Below are 19,479 nucleotides of genomic sequence, written 5' to 3' on the forward strand. Positions count from 1 at the left end.
TGCATGGACTGCACAAAAAGCATCCAAATACCTCCAAAAAGTGAAATCCTGCAGGGACAAAAAGCACCTAGGGTGAAATTTACCGGCCTGGTCAGACACCCAGCAGGCAGCTCTCCTGCCCTTCCAGCCTCACTCCTGTCTGCCCAAGCACACACTTTGGGCACAATTTTCCACTCCAGACCTCGGTACTGGTCCCAAAGACGTTAACAGAAGTTTTATTTCTAGGAATTTTAATCACGGTTAGAGGGAGTAGGAAGCAGAGCATCTCTTGTCTGGGAAAGCCATCTCTGCGTGAGTTAATTGAGGCAAGAAGCACAAATCCCTTTAGGGCCGCCATGCGGAGAGGGGTAATCGACCTTCCCACACCTCTGCGTACTGCAGACCTTAAAGGGAAAAAAAAAAACAACTTCGTCTTCCTCGCTGCTTAATTCCCTTTGCCCTCCTCCCCCTGCCCGCCGCGGCGGGGCTGCCCCGCTCCTCCCCGGACTGAGCCCCGCGGGCAGACCGGGCACGGGGGGCACCGGGGGGTCTCGGGCAGCGCTGCGGGGCCCGGGGCCGGGCCCGGGTCCGGTGCAGCATCTCGGGCGGCGGGGAGCGGCGCCCCAGAGCCGCGCGGCGGCGCTTCCTGCCGCTATAAATAGCGCCCGGCCCAACATGCCCCGGCCGCCGCTGCGGCTGGAGCGCCGCCGGCTGCAGCGCGACGGAGCGCGGTAAGGAGGGGGCCGGGGGGCCGGGCAGGGACCCCCGCCGGGACCCTCGGAGGCGGCAGGGACCCCGGCGCCCCGCTGTAGGCAAGGGGCGGCGCGGTGCCCCTCGGGGAGCCGGGAGCTGAGCCTCGCGTCGTGCCTGTCCCTTCTCTCTCTCTCTGTTTTCTTCCAGACTTCTCTGTCTCGGGCTTGGACGCGCTCCTGCCTCCTGCAGCCGCTCCCGCTCCTCCTCTGTGCTGGCCGGGCTGGCATCCTTCCTCCCTCCTTCCCCGCTTCCCCCTGGCGTTCCTGCTTCCCCCGGGGCAGGGGATGGCGTCGGGTGAGGCCTGGCCTCCGGGTGCACCCCGGGCTGTGCCTCTGCCTCGGCCTCCACGGGGGTGGCTGGTGGCACCGCATCCCTCCTGGCGGTGACACGGGTGGGGACAGCCACGCCGAGCACGTGCGGTGCCCAGCCCGTGCTGCCGTCCCCTGTGGGCACTGGGTGAGCCCTGCGGCTATGTGTTGTGGTGCAGGCACCACCAGCAGGTCTCTGCCCTCTGAGCTGGCTCTCGGGGGCTTTCTGAAGGAGATGCGTTTGCAGACCTCGAGTAAACAGCCGTAAGGTCTCAGCCTTCCCTCCTTGTGTGCTGCTGTGCTCTAATGGCTGCTCCTCGCCTCTCAATAAAAACATCTCCTGTGGGGCAGGACCGTGTCCCTTCTCTGAGTGTGCGTTCTTCAGCTCCCGCCGCGTGCCCTGCTCAGGCCTCCTAACTAAAACAAGAGCTTGTCTCTGCTGCTCAGTAGATGTGCTTATTCAGGAATCCACTGTGAGGCAACTTTAAATTGCTTTTTTATTCCTGTGGCACTTCCTCAAAGAAAGGGCCTTAGCAAGCAGCTTTCCTCAGTCTTCCTGGCCTCCAGAGGGTGGGCAGTGTGTTCTGCTCCTCGCTCATGCCCTTTGTCACTGCCTGCTTCGACTTTTCCCCTCCCTTTCTCCATACCTGCCAGCTCTTCCAGCCACAGGGTGCCTAGGAGGCCCCATGGAGAAGTCCTGTCCTGTTACTTAGTGCCTCCACACTGGACCTGTGGCGTACCCTGCTGGGGAGCCATGCTTTACAGAAGGGCACGAGGGATGGCTGTGACAGCGCAGAGGAGCCTGCTCTGGCAGTATGGCTCCCTGAGGGAAAGGTGTCCCTGGCCCTGTGGCCTAGGTGAAGCGCTGGGTGACTGCTCTGGCCCTGGTGGTGCTCAGCATGAGGAGGACCCTGCTGGTGCGTGGTTTTCCCCTCTGCTGGAGCAGCAGCAGGGAAGGAGCATGTGAGGAGGAAATGCAGCTTCTGCGGAGTGCTTCTGCCCTCCACGCAGTGGGAGCACGTGAGGGGAGGGCAGGCACGGGGTGATCCAGGAAGAGAGCAGGAGAAGGCGACAAATAGAGAGGACACTTTTCCTATGCCTGTGGAGTCTGTTTAGCTGGGGTAAAGAGTCTAAAAATGAGGTTGTGTCTATTCTGAGTTACTGTTCCTCCAGAAAGCACTGCTTTTAACTCCTCTGGTACTGTGTGCATCCTTCTCCCCTCCCTGCTCTTCTGGGCTCCCCAGTGTCCTCTGACCTCAAGCAGGATGTTGCCCTTAGCCATATGCCTGTCAAACATGTGGTTTTTCGTGCTGTACATGAAATAGTCATTCCCTTAGCTGGCTGAGACCAGTTCCCCAGGAGCAGTAAGAGGCACACCAGCCCCTGTGGTGGGTCTCTGGGGCAGGGACTGTGCCCTGGAGGTGCAGTTGTGCTGCTCTTGATAGAGCTGAGGGACTTCTACCTCTAACCCTGTCCCTCTTCATCTCTTACTGCTGCTTACCTGTTCCTGCCCTGTGCTGCAGCCCGAGCAACCCTCTCTGGTTATCTGTGGGGTGTGCCACTGACAGGTCCAGCCATCCAGGTTAAAATCCCTCAGAAAGGCGGGAGGGGAGGAGGAGCAGTTCTTCCAGCCTGTGCCACCTCCCCCCTGCCTCGAGAGTGCTCAAAGCTCTCCAACTTCTGCTGCTGCCTTGGTATTTCTACTGCAATTACACTTCTAACTTGTTATAGTATGGCATTGTGCTCTGGGTAGCATCAGGTAGCAAGGGGCCATCTTTAGGCCTAGCACTGGTACTTGGGTACTGTAGCTGTTCCTTTTTTTTTTTTTTTTTTTTTTTTGTTGTTGTTGAGATACACAGATTTACCACAAAGTTGCATCAGGATATTCATGTTTTTACTGATACAGTAGTCAGAATCAAGAGTTGCCACTGGAATATTATTAGCTATTAAAGGAACAATTTCCTACCTGTAATAGTGCATATGACCTTTACATCAGGTGCCCTCCAGACCTTTCTCAGTGGAGAGGCTGCTGGGGAGCAGGAGCAATACTGATCCCTTTGTGAGGAAAATGCCTTGCAATATTACTCTTCATTACCTACAGTGCATAAAGTTCTAACAGCTATTAATTTTCTGCCTTGCTTATATAAACATCAAGCTTTTCTTGGAGGAAGAAAAGAGGGCATGTTGGTGTTGTCTGATAAAAGTGACATGAGGACAGAATTTCATAGGTTTCCTTTCAAGGCCCATATGTTGTATGGGGGGAGGGGGGTGTATAAATACATGTATTGGCAAAATGTCTTTATGCAAAGACATTAGAAACATTCTGTGCTCTTAACTGCATTGAATCCCCATCTGGATAGTGGACTTATGCTTAGAAACTATGAGAAATAGTGATGCAATGGCAAGGAGGGGATTTCTTTAAAGTTTATGCTCTTGCCAACATAAACATGCTTTACTTGTGGCTACTTCACAACAATATGAAGTCTTGTAAAAGTTCAAATCTCATTAAATGCCTTTGTGTTCTTTCTGCTGGCTCCTTAATCTTGGCTCTAATGCAGATGCTCTTTCTTTTTTCATGTGGTGCACTATAATACTCAGTCAACTGGATCCATTATAATAAAGCACTGTCAAGTATCTTAGCTGAAAACCCATGGCTCTAGCTGTGTGTGAGTTGGGGATGGTGGAGGGAACATTCTTTATATGGTGAGAAAGTAAATTTTATTCTGGTAGAACAGATCTGGGTAGTACCAAAGATGAAGATGCTGGAAGTGGCCACAAATTGTCAAGGCAGCTGTTTGCTTTGTGTGCCACTGAGTGTGCAATTAATAACTGCTTGCTACTTAGCTGCCTGCTTCAAAAATGTACATGAAAATCTGTTTGTTCTTGAATAATGACTACTGAACTGTTAATTGGCAAATAGCCTAGAAAAGGGATTAATAAAAACTAAATTTAATAAAGAATCATATTTTAGTAGGTTTTGTTCAAAATATTTTGGATGCCTGCAGTGATTAGTATGATGGTGTTTTAATGCTCTCGTGTAGCCCCAGGTATAAATATATCTAGATATATTATATATTTATACCGGAAGGGAAGGGAATCAATGAACTGTTACTACTCTATTGTGACTCTTTCCAAACAGTATGTGACCACTGCTGACTTGTAAGTGAAGTCTGAATAGTGAGAAGATGACATGTTTTCAGTGGAATTAACCCTGAATATCAGGGCTCTGACAGGCGCTGTTGCTGCTGTTCAGCCCTGCAGGCCTGAAAGAGCCGCTATGCTTGGGCCTCATCCAGCTCAGTGCACAAAGATCAGTGCAGCATCTGTAAAGCTGGGGACACAAGCAGCGAGGGAGCAGTTTCATCTAAATCTGAGAGATCAAAGGCATTCAGAATAGAAAGTATCCTTATTCCTGGAAGGAGCAAAGCAGGAAGCCCGAGGAGTGGTTTTAAAGCCTGTTTTGTAACAAACTGCTGTAACCTCTTCAGGAGCCTTCTGCATTTGGTTCTAATCACACGTAAGTACACCATGGAGTTAAAATGTTTCATCTTGTACCTCCTTTAAAGTTGCAGAAGCAAACTTTCGTAATACTTAAGCTGCTCTTGTGGCACCCATCGTCCTCAATTGCTTCACAGCATGTGTAGCTCTGGCCATTTCCCTCCTGGGGCTGAGTCCATGTGAGGAGCCCTCCTGGCCTCCAGCACGTGTGTTCGTGAGCAAGCTCTCCTCCTCTTCATTTGAGCTAAGCTAGCATCTCCCTCCTGCTAAAGAAACTACATGATATTCTTCAATGGGAAATAACACTGAGGTTTAAATAAATGCTCTTAGCAGCTTCAGCAAACCCAAAATCATTTGCGCATGTTTCTCTTGTGATAACTTCAGGAAGTGGGGTGATTCTCTCTTCCTCCTTTTTAGTATTTTTGGTGAGTGCTCTGCTTGAATGCTGAAATCCTTCTGCTGTGAGGAACAGGCTGAGTGGAACAGACTTCCCTGAGCCCTGACCCACCAGAAGTGAGCCCTAGGAAGTAATTGCATTCCTCTGCTTGTTCTTCCTATACAAATTGCCAGCAAGGTGTCCCACAGTGGGGGTTGCTAGCCACTTGCACTGGTTGTCCAGAGGCTGCAGATTCTCCTTCCCTGGAAATGCTTTTTAAACTCACCTGGACAAGGTGCAGGCAGCCTGCTTTCACTCTGCTTAGCCCAGCGATGAACTAGGTGAGGTCCAGCTGATGGCATGCTCTGTTTCTGTACTGCTGCTTAAGCATGGCTACTTTAGTCTGTCCCCAGAACATCTGGGAATAAGTGGTCTCAAAACGTCCAAAAATGGCCTTGAAGTCTGAATAAAGACTTCAAAAAGTAGAGTAAATAGAGAAGCATAGCGTGGGGAAATAGCTTTGCCTGAAGTCCCATAGCAGCAGGTCAGTAATAGTGCTGGGAAAGGATCATAAATCTCCTGACTAGTGCTGTAGTAGCTAAAAGATGTCGTCTTTAAACTTGAAAGCATGTCCTTTCCCTACTCAGCCACTTTCAGATCAATCAGCAGCAGGGACTGCTTTTATCCTCCAAAACATCATTTTTACTTTTTTCTTTATCAGTCATATTCGTAAGGATCTTTAGTACTAAACAGCTTAATGCATTGACTCTCAGGAAACACTAGGAACATCAGATCTGGAAAAGAATTTGGTGAAATAAAGACGAGCTGCAGAGGAAATTTTTAGAAAGTGATGTTATTCCCAGTTTGCCACATAACAATTAATCTCTTATTTTTTAGAGAGGAAAAGAGCAGAAGAAGTTGTACACTGAATCCAAGCCTGAATCTCTCTTTGTTTGAAAATAATAATAAAAATAAAAATCACTTAAAGCTTTTTTAAAAATATGGAGACTGAGAAGACAGATCAGCATTTTAAAGAGCAGCATGAGTTTAGCAGTGAGTTAACCGCATCTGTGTTCCAAATCCAAATGCTACGAACAAGGCACCATTCAGACCTTCGCTTATAAGTTATGCTGCATTCGTTATGCTGTGTTTGTTTGAATTCTGTTGAGAGGAAGAAAAAGAAAATAGCAGATTCAAAAAGCAAAATCATTACTCTTGTTTTGCTAGCTCACTTTTGAAGTGATGAAGCAGGGCTCTCCTTTTCCATCTCTCTCTATTTGTCCAGCACTTATGCAGGGCATCTGCTAATTATTAGCAGCTGTGAAACTATTGAGTTACATAAGCATAACTAAAAGTCAGTGGAGCCTTGCATCATTCGGCAGATCTGCCCATTGCTTATTCACTGCCACAACAGATTGGTTTTGTAACGTACTTGACACGGCTGTCTAAATACTGAGAGGGCATCAGCAGGCACGGGAAGTCGGGAAATCCTTTAAGTCATAGACTTTAGATAAGATAATGTGTTGTTTCATTGTCACAACAATCTGTTGCCCAGTTATCCGTGTGTGTTGCCTGTCTGCAGGAGAGCGGTGTCAGGCTGATACCCTCCAACAGCTGAGCCTGCCAGCCACAGAGCCCGATTGTCCAGGCAGCTTTGCTCCAGAGATAGCTGTGGGTGCTGTGCCGCCTGCATGCGAGCAGGGCAAGTGAGAGTGCTGTGAGATGTATCACAAATCAGCTGTGCTCAGTGATATGGCTGAATACAACAAACTGTCTTAACTTTAGAAAAAGCTTCTTTAAAATGGGAGTGTTGGCAACTGAGAACATGAGGTGTCTCAGCCAGGGACTGATCTGTGAAGAAGAGCATGCTGGCACGGGAGGCCCGAGGCTGGCAGAGCCAGGTGCTGCCTCCGGCCATGTAATGCTGTCTCGGCACACCACGGGATTTGGTTAGCAGCACGAGTTTCTTCCCGCTGAACCTGGAGGGAATACAGCAAACTTAATCCCCTGTAGTTCTGGGTATTAAGTCATGGACTATGTAATGAGCTCTCTGATCCAGACTCTGGGTTTGTTTTCAAGCACTTCTTGTCTTGCCCTCTCCTTTGCTGGTTGAAAGATCTCCCTAGGCAAGAGAGGCTGTGAAGTGGTAAGTGCAATGTTATGAAATGTGCAAAATACATGATCCCTAACATACTTGTTCTCGGGAATTAAGAAGGTAAAACAAGTTCCAGGAAATACGGTGACCCTCCAGACAGCAGCCTCTGCACCCGGTGACTTGGAGCTATGCTTCAAACCCTTTCAAGAAGGTTCAAGAGGAGTTTACCTGAGCTTCCCTTCTCTCCTTTCTTCTATTTCCCCTTTTAAAAGCAGCTATGTGAACAGTGATGTCTGAGATCTCATTTTAGAGATTTTAAAGATCTCATATTAAGATGTCTCCCCTAGATCAGTGACCTCTCTCCCACCTTTGCTGTGAGATTGGGGACGGGGCCTCGTCAGCTCACCTCACCCCAGCAGTCTCTGCGGGGTGGTGGGCCCGCAGAGCAGCCCCCAAATGGCTGTGCTCCCCGAGGAAGGGCAGGTGTCTGGGGCAGCATGGCAGGCCCAAAGAGGCTGGGGTCATTCGGGGACTGGCACAGAAAGGTGACTGGTTTGTAACTAGCATCAGTAGGGTAGCTTTGTTATGATGATAACGTGAGGTTTTTTGTTTTTGTTTTCTTGGAGACAATGGGTAACTGGTAACTCTCCCTCCCCTCCTGACTGAGGAAATGTTCCTCAGAAAACAGCTAGTAATTCAAGGGTACTGTTTTGACACCCTTTTGGAATCAATTTAGACCACAGCTTGGTGACAATGGACAGTATCATGCAGTACTGATCTCTGCAGTTCTCTCCTCAATTTCCACCAACTCATCAGTCCTCCCACGGCAATCACTTCAGTCACTGCTCTCCTCAGGCCCTAGTCTACTCAACACAGGAGGAATCTTAATTGTAGTGGAAGAGAATGAATCATAATTCCTACATAGTCCCTGCAGAACTGAGCTTAAACATGCTTGGTGCTAGCTGAACTTCATCTGTCAGATCCTACCAAGCATGTGCTCATCATAAACTTTACAGATTGGAGTACATCATTTACAAGTCCCTTTGCTGGTGTCTGAGAGCCTCCTGTGGACAATACAGGAGGCCTAACATATTTCCAAAAGCTCCCTGCCTCCCCAGCATGAAAAGACGAAGTAGAGAATTGTCATCCTTACTTTCACATTTGAAGCTACTAAAACAGTTTTTAAAGGAAGTATTAAATGTAAACCATAGAGGGCATTCTGTGTGTGTTGTGTATATTGTAAGTAAACAAACCACTTGTTCATGCACACAATGGGCTCGTACAACTCCGCATATTGACCTTTTTATGTGTATCTATTCAGTCAGATGCTCCTTGTTTTTTATATAGTCAGTTGCCTTAAATTTAGGACCTCTAAGACAGGGTACATTTGCTTAATGCCCACTAAAAATAACTTTCTTTTCCAATTGGACAAATTCAAATAATAGCAATACCCTGGGAAGGAAGATATTAAAGGATAAATACTTCATTTTTATAGAGAACAGAATTCATCTGAGGCCACAGAGGCAGCACCTACCAGAATATCACAAACTCTGTCTGCAGGTTGTACTTTCAAACCACCCCAGACTAATACTACTTTGAAATTAGTAGAGTACAGTTTTCCTAAAATGTACAAGTTTCCCAGTCAACAGTTATGAAATTCTGCAATGGCAACAGACAGTCCCAGAACTTTGTTTAATACTAGGCAACAGCAAACTACAAGGAAATAATTATCCTGTGGACTTTCCTACTGTATTTTTAGATTCAACTTCTGCATTTGTTCTAACTAGGTAGTTTAGGGAAGGGCAGAAACCTTATGTTATAGCACAACTTATTTTAAATAGATTGTTCTTAATCAAAATGGCCTGTGTCCCTTGGATGTAAATGATGTTTCTTGTCTTCCGAGTCCAGCAGCAGTATGGATGACCTTCTGAGATGAAGCAGTACCGATGTGGCAGTGACTGCAAGAAACTCAGAGGCATTCTGAAGTTCTAAGGGTGCTTTAAGTACTCCAAAAAGATACTCAGATTCAAACCGGTTATATGTTGTAGTTTTTTTTTCTTTTGGATTAGTTCTAATTTCAAATTCTCTAATAAGATCGTGCTTTTCAAAGTGAAGTCTTCTTCATAAGTCTTATCCTGAGAGGTTGCTGCATGCTTACTTGGCCTCTGAAGTGGAATCAGAGCATTATTTAATTCCTCATCGCCTGTTTTTCCCCTTCCTAGCAGGTTTTTACAGGATCAGCGTCTTCAAAACTCATAACTTTATTTTATTTGGACATCCTTAAAAGTGTGTGTATGCTGACTGGAGTAGAGAGGAAGACATTAACTTTAGCTGCTATAGGGAACTAGAAAATGGAGTACTCCATAACTGACAAACTGCATGAGGTGACTGGACAAGTTCCTCCTTTATTTGTCTACAGGGTGCCAGTTGTTCAGCAGAACATCCCTGATAATGCAAGTGAATCGCAGGGTAAAACCCAGTTGGATGTCATCACACACAGTACTTAAGCAAGAACACTGAGGGACTTTGTGCTTCCCAGAGAAAGAACTGTCAGTGTTGTCTTCTGGTTTTTGTTACTTGAGAGTTCCCCAAGAAAGTTTCCTCTTAGGAGCAATAATGGAGTTCACAGTTGTTTACAGTGAGAGTGCTATAACACTGCTCTTCTTTGCTTAGACTGAAAGCTTTTATTCTTCTCACAAATACATTTGCTCACTGTTTGTTCACTCATCAGTGAGAATGATTAGGCATTAAAGAAACCGTGGTCGTGATGCTGTATACCACAGCATTTAACAGCTCTCAAAGCCTTCCACTTTCAGTTATGGACAGAAGCAAACAAAAATACAATGGAAAACACTGCAGAAGGAAAAGTAAAAAGAACATAGTGTGTTTTCACCTTCTTCCCTTTATCTAGAGATAAGGAAGTATCCCACTGCCACTTCCTAGTGCACGAAGTTATGTCTAGCTAAGAAGTGAGAACAGACACAAAAATAAAACCAGCAAGCTCACAAAGTGGCATGTGGGTGTGCTCCTCGGTCCCATCCCACCCTTGATGGGACCAAGGTTGCAGCAGTGCTGGGGCAAGACGGTCAGGGGTTGTGTTTCCTGGGGGTCCTGTGGGCTGTTGTCCCTTGGGTGTGTGTGCATAGGTGCTTCCTCTGTCCTTGGGCAGAGTCAGCTGCTTATTTTTGGAAAAGGTAGGATAACTCCTTCATTCTACCACCCTTGACATCTTTTTTCAAGGGGTTTGGGGTGTCACTGTAATGTGACTGTTCGGGGGGAAGCAAAAACAATGCATCTGCAGGAACGTTTAATGCAATGTTGGTTCTGTCCAGTAAAATTCTCACAAATCGTAGTCTCACTTCTCTGTATTGAATTCTGGCTTGTTCAGGTCCCAGCTTCTTCATTTCTCAACAGAGCACGTGATCCCAGTAGCACTGTAGTTTTCTATAACCTACATCAGTGTAGGATCTCAGACCCTGTCACTAGGGAATTCTGTCTGGTGTAAAATTGGGGATTTTTTTTTTTATTACTTTTTCAGAATATTAATTATGGAAGCAGTTAGTCTCGTGGACTGTCAAAGGTCTTCAAAACCAGAACTCCCAGGAGCAGTGCAGTGCACTAGCTTTCTCGTTAGAAGTTGAGAGAACAACAACTGTCCCACTTAGCAGCAAAAGACCTAAAGTTATATATGTCACAAAGTTTACTTAAATCTGAACCGTTAATGCTGTGAAACCTCAAGCAGGAATAAACAGCCTGTATAACAGCTGCTGTAGCCGAGCCCCTGCTGGCAGCATGTCGCGGCAGGGAGGTGGATGCGGAGGCACCTTCGGGCTCCTGCAGCGCAGCGTGCGGTGGTGCTTGCCACATCACCTCCCCTGCGAGTCCTGCTCTGTAACGGGCTGGCTGTGCTGGGACCTGGCCCCCAGGCAAACAGCTCTACCGAAAGGCTCGACCATAAACAACTGAAATGTGGTTGAAAGTTCAGTTATGTTCTTCCATGGAGTTTCTGCTGTTCCTAGCCAGAGCACTAAACTGCTGTCCTTGCTTTCAGTCTCAGCCTGCTAATGTGGGGGCTTATTCTGCCTGCTGGTTCCCAAGTGTGCAGTGGGGACCTTCACAGCCAAGGCTTCAGAAACCCAGCCCCTCTTGGGGAGTTGTGTTAGTGTAGTGTAATTGCAACAAGTTGGTAATCTGAGGTATTCAAAGGTCAAAATGCTGTTGAGCAACTTCCAGGCTGGAAGCTGCCATGGAGCAGCCAGATGATGAATGAGGGCTGAAGCTACTCCCTGATTCCCAGGGATCACTGGGCACAGTGGCATGAGCCTGGATGCAGTACCTGTGGCTGCCCGTTGTGTGAGTGAGGTATAGGATCAACACCTGGTCTCCCCGAGCACGCAGGGAACTTGTGTCTCAGGGCTGTTCTCTGGATGCCTCTCCATTCCCTGTTAGTTTGACTACTGCTCTCTGAATTCATAGCAATAAACTCTCCTAATTCTTAGGAGTAACACAGATAATTAAATGAAAATATAGCATGCTGTGGGTATACATATTCATAAACTGAGCCTCCCTTTCTCCTGTTTATCCTTGGGAGAACACTCCTTTTCATAACTATTAATAAAGAAAAACCCATGATCTGATCTCACCTGATATAATCTTACCTTACTCAGGCACAGCTCCTCTCAGTGTGGAGGTGCTGGCACTTGAACCTACACAAGGAGTAAGAGTTCTCATCCGTTACACAGCAGAGGAGCTGGTACTATTTTATAATCACCCAGCAAGTATGTACGGATGCTGATCTGTGTCTATATTTAACATCCAGATATTCCTGATGTGGAATATACCACCCATGGGAAAATGCAAAAAATGGACTAAAGTTCTCATTGATTGGGACTTTCCATTTAAAAAAAAAAAAAAAAAAAAGGAAAGGAAAGAAAGACATGAACTTTGGATAGGATGTTCCTACTGTAAAATAGTACACAGCTGCTCTTAATCTGTGGAAATCATGCCAATGTGTACTCCTGTATTAATTAGTGTGCTTCTAGTTAGCTCCCTTTCTGTTTTCTAGTGAATCACAAATTTTCAGTACTTCCAATATGAATGCTCAGGGTGTAAAAGGGAAAATAGATTAGACAAAAGTAGCAGACTTTTTTGAAAAAGAATCTAGTTGCTCAAATGTCATAGCTGCACATGTTGAACAGATAACGGAGGAAAGAGGGGCTTGGTTTGCAATTAAAATATTAGACAATCGCCCAAAGTAAACAATTCTATAAATGGTAAGAATCCTGAATTCAAAATAATAGCAATATGTTACTCAATATTAGTTTAGTTGTCATGCCTTTTAATAATCTGTAATTTATAGTTTAAGCTCCAGTTCATTCAGGTTCCTTTAGCTACAGACATTATTAGATCAGATGCTTTTCATAAAAGGTTCTCTAGTTTAAAAGAAAATATAGATCTCATACAGAAGTAACAGCCTAAAATTGTGTGTCTTATCAGATAGAAAACTGGTCTTGTCAATAAATGCTGTTTCTGTGGCTTTAAAATGTGTGGCTGTTGTGGTAGGTCATGATTGCTAGGGTGCAGATTTATTTAGCTTTGTTCTCGTGTGTGCGTGTGCACAAATATTGATGGGAAGTTTGAATATAAAGTATTACTCAATTTAACTGTGGTTTTAAAAACAGTGTTTTCTGCTGAAATAACCAAGTATATAAAAACTCTTCATCATATTGTTTGTACCTGAAGCTTCATAAACTTTGAGACTCATGTTAATAGCGAAAGACAAATTGCACGATAATAAATATCTTTTAGTATCGCCATCATTGCTGCGTTCATATATTGAAAAAGATAATTAGAGACTAGGCATGCCATTGGCAAGATATAACAAATACACTGTTCTGGAAAAATAGAGAGGCAATTTTTACTGAGCAAAAATTGTTGGAAATATTCTTTGAAAAGACAGCAAATGGTTTTTGTTTGTGCGTCTGTCTGAGTAATCCCATATCCTTTGAACAAGTTGAAGAGAAACCGTGTCTCAAGCTTATTGGGTAAGAAGGTTGCAAATTAAGAAACTAGGTATTATGTGAAATTAAGTATTATAAGCAACCCCTGGTAATATTTGTTTTAATAGAAGTTCTTTTTTTTTTGCTTCTGTGAACAAATTAAGGTTATTTGAATTATCTATAGTGATATGAAGAGAATTCCACCATGGTAGTTCTCTTTTTAGAAATGTATCTTACAATTCCTTTATCAAAATTAAGGGAGCAGTGCAGGACTCTTCTTTTGGAGTCTGATATCTGTACTACTGGGGGGAACAACCAGACAAAAAACTTTCTCAGAGCAAGGTTTGTCAATTCAGCAGTTTTCACTCAGTAAATATGTAGGCATTTCTAGGTATATTACGTTTCCTTAGTAATGACTTTTATTTACGTGGCTGTCGTCTGAAAGGGCAGCCTGTGGCTTAAACCAATTGTGATCGCTAAAAGTGTAATGTCTCATAGGCACGTAGCTGTTAATTTTGTGTAGACTTAATTTTGTTTTCTGCTCTTTTCTTAATTATTTTGACCTTTCAGATTTGTCTTCATAATTACTAAAATATATAAGCAAGTAATTGCTCTTATGTTAGAATTGGTCATGTGGTAATGGTATTTTTAATACCTAAAATGACACCAAAACAGTCTGATTTTGGCTAAGATCAGAGAAAATCTGTCCGAAGACTGTTCCTTACAGCAGTGAGCAAAGAAGAAAAAAAAAAAAAAAAAAAAAAGAGGAGAATCCACTTGAAGAGTGAATGTCTGAAGGACAGTTGAATCATTTCAGATAGTGTTACTAGTTTGCTTGCTTCTTTTGCATTTATCATCTAGGTATAATGGTCTTAAAAATCCTGTGAGTGATCTGGTTGGAAGCCTCTAAAGATTTCATTGGAAACTCTTTTCTGCATTTAGATGAAAGAAAATTCTCAGTGTTAAGGTTTTTGTCCCACAGTTTGTTTTTCCTGGCTTCAGGCAGGACAAGAGCTGTGCAAAAACCCTTCATCTTCCATGCAAAGGTGACCATAGAAGAGGAGGAGGAGGAACACTGGCCAGAAACATTTTGACAATGAGATTTTGTCCACATCCTGGCGGAAGGTTAAGACAGATTCTCTTTTTTATCTGATGTGATTCCCCTACCATCATTACCTCCAAGGAGCATGTTAATATTTCATAGTTCTGAAAAGACATAGTGGGCAACATTAAACATTTATGTCTCTGCGAAGTCACGCTGATGCCACCAGGATAGTGAGCTCTATATCACACATGCTCTAATTCACCCTAAACACCCACTGTTTACTAATCTTCAGCCCCCGTCTGTGCTGATAATGAGCAAGAGGAAATGGAAACAGCAGGGATTACATGCTACTGAGAAGTCCCAGTTTCCATGCCTGGTTGTAATTCTTTCAACAAACTCTTGCTGACTGTGCTCCTGCTTTGAAGTTTGAACACCTCTGTATTAGTGCTGGGCTCTTGTGATTTGGCAAGCAGATTTGGGAGTTTTGTGGTCGTGTTTTAGTAGCTTCATACAATGATGTACTCTTGTGCTTGCATGTGTTGTGCCTGCTTGAGGTCAGGAGCGACATGGATTGTTTTGCTGGATTGCTGAGATGTTAATTGCTCGTATTTGCTGGTGACAGGTACCAGAGAGAAAACATTCCTCACGATACCCACTGTTGTGTGGAGATGTGTGTCCACAACATACGTTGTGTGTGTGCTATAGACACAGCCATATCAGTGAGCAAAGTGACTTTCCATAAAAAGAGTAAATGTTTTTGTAAGGCAAGTGACACGCGTGGGATTGAATGAATGATGGCATTTGGCATCATCTGGTCCAGAATCATCAAATGTGTTAAGTAGAGCAGTGCATGTTTCTAATCTAAACCCAAAACCTCAGGGCCTGTGATTGCTTTCTAACCCCCACAGCCAGCACAAGACAGCAAATTATTTGTGTAAATGGCTCTACAGCCACAGCCATTAACATCCTGGTGTAGCTCATCTGTCAGGTCACTGTGCAACTTATTATTGCTGCTGGGGTGGTCCTTTATTCGTAAATCAAACACCGTTTGATCCAATTGCAAGTGAGGGGGAATCAATTTACAGTCTTATAAACAGCTTGTGCCATCCACAATGTTAGTGGCACGTTTCAGTTACCCAGGTATGTGCTGGGAAGAGCTTTGGGGGGGCTTTCCATTTGGAAGATAAAGAAATGGTTTTGTCTGGCATATATACAAGGTGAGATCCAGCATCTGTTACAAGCATTGGCTTATCACCCAAGATTGCTACCAAAAACCCCAGAGAAACTACAGTCCTCCAGAATGTGCCAGTCAGCAGATACCTCATCTGTGACAAGGATGGGGAACTAAATGGCTGACGTGCAGGGGACAATTCATCAGGTTTCAGATGTCTCCTTTTGTGTAGCAATGGTCTGTGGTCAGAACTGATAGATCCTTCAGTGTCTGTGGTGGCCCAAGGGGCCGAGAAGCTTAGCAGATCATGCGTGAGGGTTGTGCGGGTGCTGCAAATCCCCAGGTACCACACAGCTGCTGTGGGTGTCCCCGCAGTGCCATCTGTGTGGCCCCACCAAAGGACGTCAGCCCCCAGTAAGGTGCCTCCAGCTGGAGTGACACCCTCAGAGGACATTTTGCTTGGGTGTAGCTTAAAAGGAGGTGGCTGTGAGTTGCTCCCTCAGAAAATTAATTCCTTGCATCTTGACCAATGTGGAGAGGGGCATTTTGGGGGAGTATAAAGGTATATTTGCCCCATCAGGGACTCCAAGCACAGCTCTGACATGGTCCAGTATGTGCCACTAGCTCCTCACGCAGCAGTTAGCACTTTAGAAGTGACTTTGTAAATACAACCCCTTGAAAAGAAGAGAAATAAACTGGCTCTTGTCAGCGATGACTGCTAGCCTAGGAGTGGCTGGGCGAGCAGCTGAAGACAAGCACAATGAAGCAGTGTGTTGTGCACAAACACGGTGACTTCCTGAACTCTTCAACTTCCCCTCAGCGCCTCTGAAGCCTACAGTTCAGCATATAATGTCTCTGCGTGCTCAGCGCCAGAAAGTGCTTAAGCTGCATGCATCTCGCAGTGCTCTCAAGTGTCTTCCAGTGTAAATAATACCCCGGCCTCTCTCTGGCCAGTTGGCACCAAACGGTAAATCGGGGCAGAGCAGGTGCATCTGTGGCCATGTGCTTGCACGTGCGCTCATCCTGCTGCCACGCAAGCTCAGGAGTGTGTGCACTAGTAGGCATGTGTGTGCCCAAAAAGTCTTGTGCAGAAGCATCCATCTTGTGGACCAGTCCTTTTTTCAGTCACGTGTATCTCCTTTTGTATGGGTCTCCTCTGCATATTTGCACTTAAGTTCCTTGTGTTTGAGAGGCTTGTACTGGTCTTACTTTGTCAGGCTGAATAGATCCTTGCCTTTTTGGAGCTTGTCCCTCTGTTGGGCGGTCTTATACAGTGTCTGCATGCTTGCAGGGAAGGTGGGGTGTTTATTGTGCAGGTGTAGCACAAGCACAAAGCTTTTGGCAGCCGGTGACCCCGGCAGCAGGAAGGTACTGCCTGGGAACTCCTGCTGTTTGTCACTGCCTCTTTGCCACAGCGCACTTCTGCCACATCTCTGTGGGGAGAAGGGGTCCTGAACATCATTCCCAGTCATTTTGCCTCAGGGTCAGTCAGATTAGCCCACCAATAAGTCACTGGAGCTCATTGAGCTTGTTGGTTGACTAGCAAGCAGTTGCAGGAAGCCTGGAGGCAGCAGACCAGAAGGTGACCCCTGGCTGATCATACCGGGAGGCTGTTCACAGCACTTGTGTATCTGGCACAGTTTGCTTTAAAAGATGGACATTTTTAGTGGAAAGCTCTTGCTTTACGTAGAAATTACGTACACTGCACCAAACAGCGTGCACGGAAGCATCGTGCATTGGTTTGCTCTCGCTTCTCAATGTAAGCTGTGGTTTCGTGTACAGCCCGGCTGACGGCAAAGCTGGCTTCGTGCTAGTGCTTGTCTGCTGCTGGCTGAGTGGGGCTACTGGGGATTATAAAAGGGGGAAAAGGAGTCTGACTTGTGAAGGCTAGATCTGTTCCTCAACCTGGTTCGTGGTGCAGCCCAAGCACCAGCAGTGCCAGCACACCTGAGGTGGCTGAGGCCTGTGGGAAGAGCGGTGCCGGTAGGATGGCTGTGGAGGGGGAGCGTTGCTGCTGAAGGCGGGCATCCTGAACCGCAGCAGCACCACGGCCTGTGTGCACGCCTCCTGCCTTCAGATCCTTCACACCCATGCTTAGGTGCAGCTAACTCCAGCCCATGCCTAAGCACATACGCTGGCCATCAGCCTCCGCACAAACCCTGCCGCAGTGTAGCAGCCCTGCCTGTGTTCAGCCCTTGCCAGGCCGATCAGTGCCCCAGGTGTTGGCTTTTGTTTCTTCAGCTCCCCCTAAAGGGGAGATTTTTAAGTGCCCCCTCCTCTCTTTGGGCTGGCTGAGGTGTTTAGCGTTTTCCTCAAGAAACATCTTCCGGCAGAGCAGTGTCTCGCTGCTGTCTCCAGTCTGCCTCTCCTCTGAGGTTAGCTCATGATAGTCTTCAAGCTTCCTCTGCAGGCTCTTGCTGTATTTCTGGTGTTGGTACCATTTATGATTAGCTTGCTTTTCCAGAATCCACTTGTCTCTAAATTAAAAGAAAAAAAAAATCTGCTAAAATACAACCTACTGACTAATGCTGTAAGCGTACTCATCTAATCTGTGACTTTCTTGTCCTTCCTTTCATGACCTATGTTTGCCCATCATTTGATGACACTACGTGGATGCATGCTGCTGAGAAGAGAATCTTTACTCTTCTGAAGTTCTATTTTTCATAGGACTCAAACTCCTGTGAAACATGTTTGCCACATTCAAATGAAAAATATTTCAAAAATTGTCAATAACTACTACATCTACTCAAACTAGATACATTGACACATTGTCACTCAAAGTCTGATATGCAAATATCCTTGAACTGAAATTTCCCACGCCTGCAGTGTAATTGCACTCTCCACTATTGCATGTTTCCTCTTTTTTTTTTTTTTTCTAAAAAAAAGGGGGGGGGGGGGGGCAGTTGAGCATGCTGTAATAGAATCATGTTTAGGGTTTGGTATTAATACATAGAAATAGTACAAAAAGGGCCATTGAATCATGTGATGACTCAGAAGGAAACAGAGGAGAACTCTTTCTGGCTATGCAGAAATGTCAGTGGTTCAACATAAGAGCAGAAGTCTCTTAAACATGCTGGAGGGGACCGAGTTTCTTCATCTGGTTTTAAAAAGTAAATGAAGCAAGTCTAGCAAGGTGCAGTAAGGAAGTGTGGTGTCACGTGCAGCTCTACAGGAAACAAGAGCGAAGCTACTGGGGAAGTTCAGAGCTGGGTGACTTACAACGTATTCAACTAGCACAGGTTAGTCTTTTATAATCGTCTTTTTAACCATCCTACAGGGGTTTCGTGTATGTATTTTCACTGAGTTTTGGTGGAGCGGGGACTAAAGCTATCAGCATGGCTCGTGTCGTGTTAGCAGCGAGTGAGCGAGGTGGGCTTCCACAGGACCTTACAAAGGTAAAAATAGGAAGCTTCTCTCTGAGTTAGCCTGGTTTGTGGGAAGCTTGGAGCCTGCCCTGCTATACAACAGCAGCATGGAGCTGAATCCAGGTACAAATATGAACAAAATTTTCTCTGACTGGGTGAAGTTTCTCATATAATCAGCAAAAGGTGTGGATGTTTCATAGAGGGGTTCAGTGTTAATAAATACCAGAAAGTGCTTTCTCAAACACAGGTTAAAGCTATTGATTACAGTGAGAAATTTGTTTTGTTTGTTTTGTCTGGTGCTGACTCTCTAACTGTTCTGTTTGATTTTGCTGGTGCAGTCTCTTTGTAAGGTTTTCTCTCATTCCCTACGTCTGTTGAGGAATTCCATCTCCGCCTTTCTGTGCTGGAGGCTTTTTGGCTTGGGAACCCACTGTATTGGGAAAGAAACAGCACCAGTTTGGTGCTGGAGCGCTTGGAGCTCTCAAAGCAAGCGTGTTTGGGGGGGTGTACGTTTTGTATTCCTACAGAAAAAGTACGGTTGTTATTTTTAACTGTTGCAAGAAAAATCTGATTCATTTTTTAATGCAAAGTTGTAGGGAAAGTTAAAAAGAAGAAACTTCAAGAGGACAAAATGCAGAATATTTTAATAGCACTTTACAGACTCTGAAATACAGCTTGTGGTGGAAGGGTAACTAAGCAGCTCTCCATCTCTGTCTTTCTAATGGGAAAGATCCAGGGAATATGAATGAAAGAAGAAAATCTTTCCTCCTGTGTATATGAACTTCAGCAAAACCATGGTCCTTCATCCTTCAAGGTGGTGCCTGGTGTTCCCAGGCAGCATAGCGGTAACGGCAGTATGGGGCGAGCCCTGCAGGGAGGCTGGTGTTTGG

The 19,479-nt window shown here is 45.5% G+C and overlaps 1 protein-coding gene across 3 annotated transcripts in view; it reads left to right on the top strand.

The window, feature by feature from the left end:
- The first annotated feature begins 653 nt into the window (after window positions 1-653).
- Window positions 654-19,479, top strand: part of WIPF1 (WAS/WASL interacting protein family member 1) — a 51,264-nt gene continuing 32,438 nt past the window's right edge. Inside the window, exon 1 of one of the 3 annotated variants that reach the window (XM_032190217.1) lies at window positions 654-710. The gene's annotated coding sequence lies outside the window, so the exon portion shown is untranslated. Of the gene's footprint in view, window positions 711-18,235; window positions 18,464-18,598; window positions 18,620-19,479 lie in introns of those variants that run through there. The other 2 variants (XM_032190219.1, XM_032190220.1) reach the window with 2 other exon arrangements.

Source organism: Aythya fuligula, chromosome 6 (assembly GCF_009819795.1).
Source record: "Aythya fuligula isolate bAytFul2 chromosome 6, bAytFul2.pri, whole genome shotgun sequence".
Lineage (NCBI taxonomy): Eukaryota > Metazoa > Chordata > Aves > Anseriformes > Anatidae > Aythya > Aythya fuligula.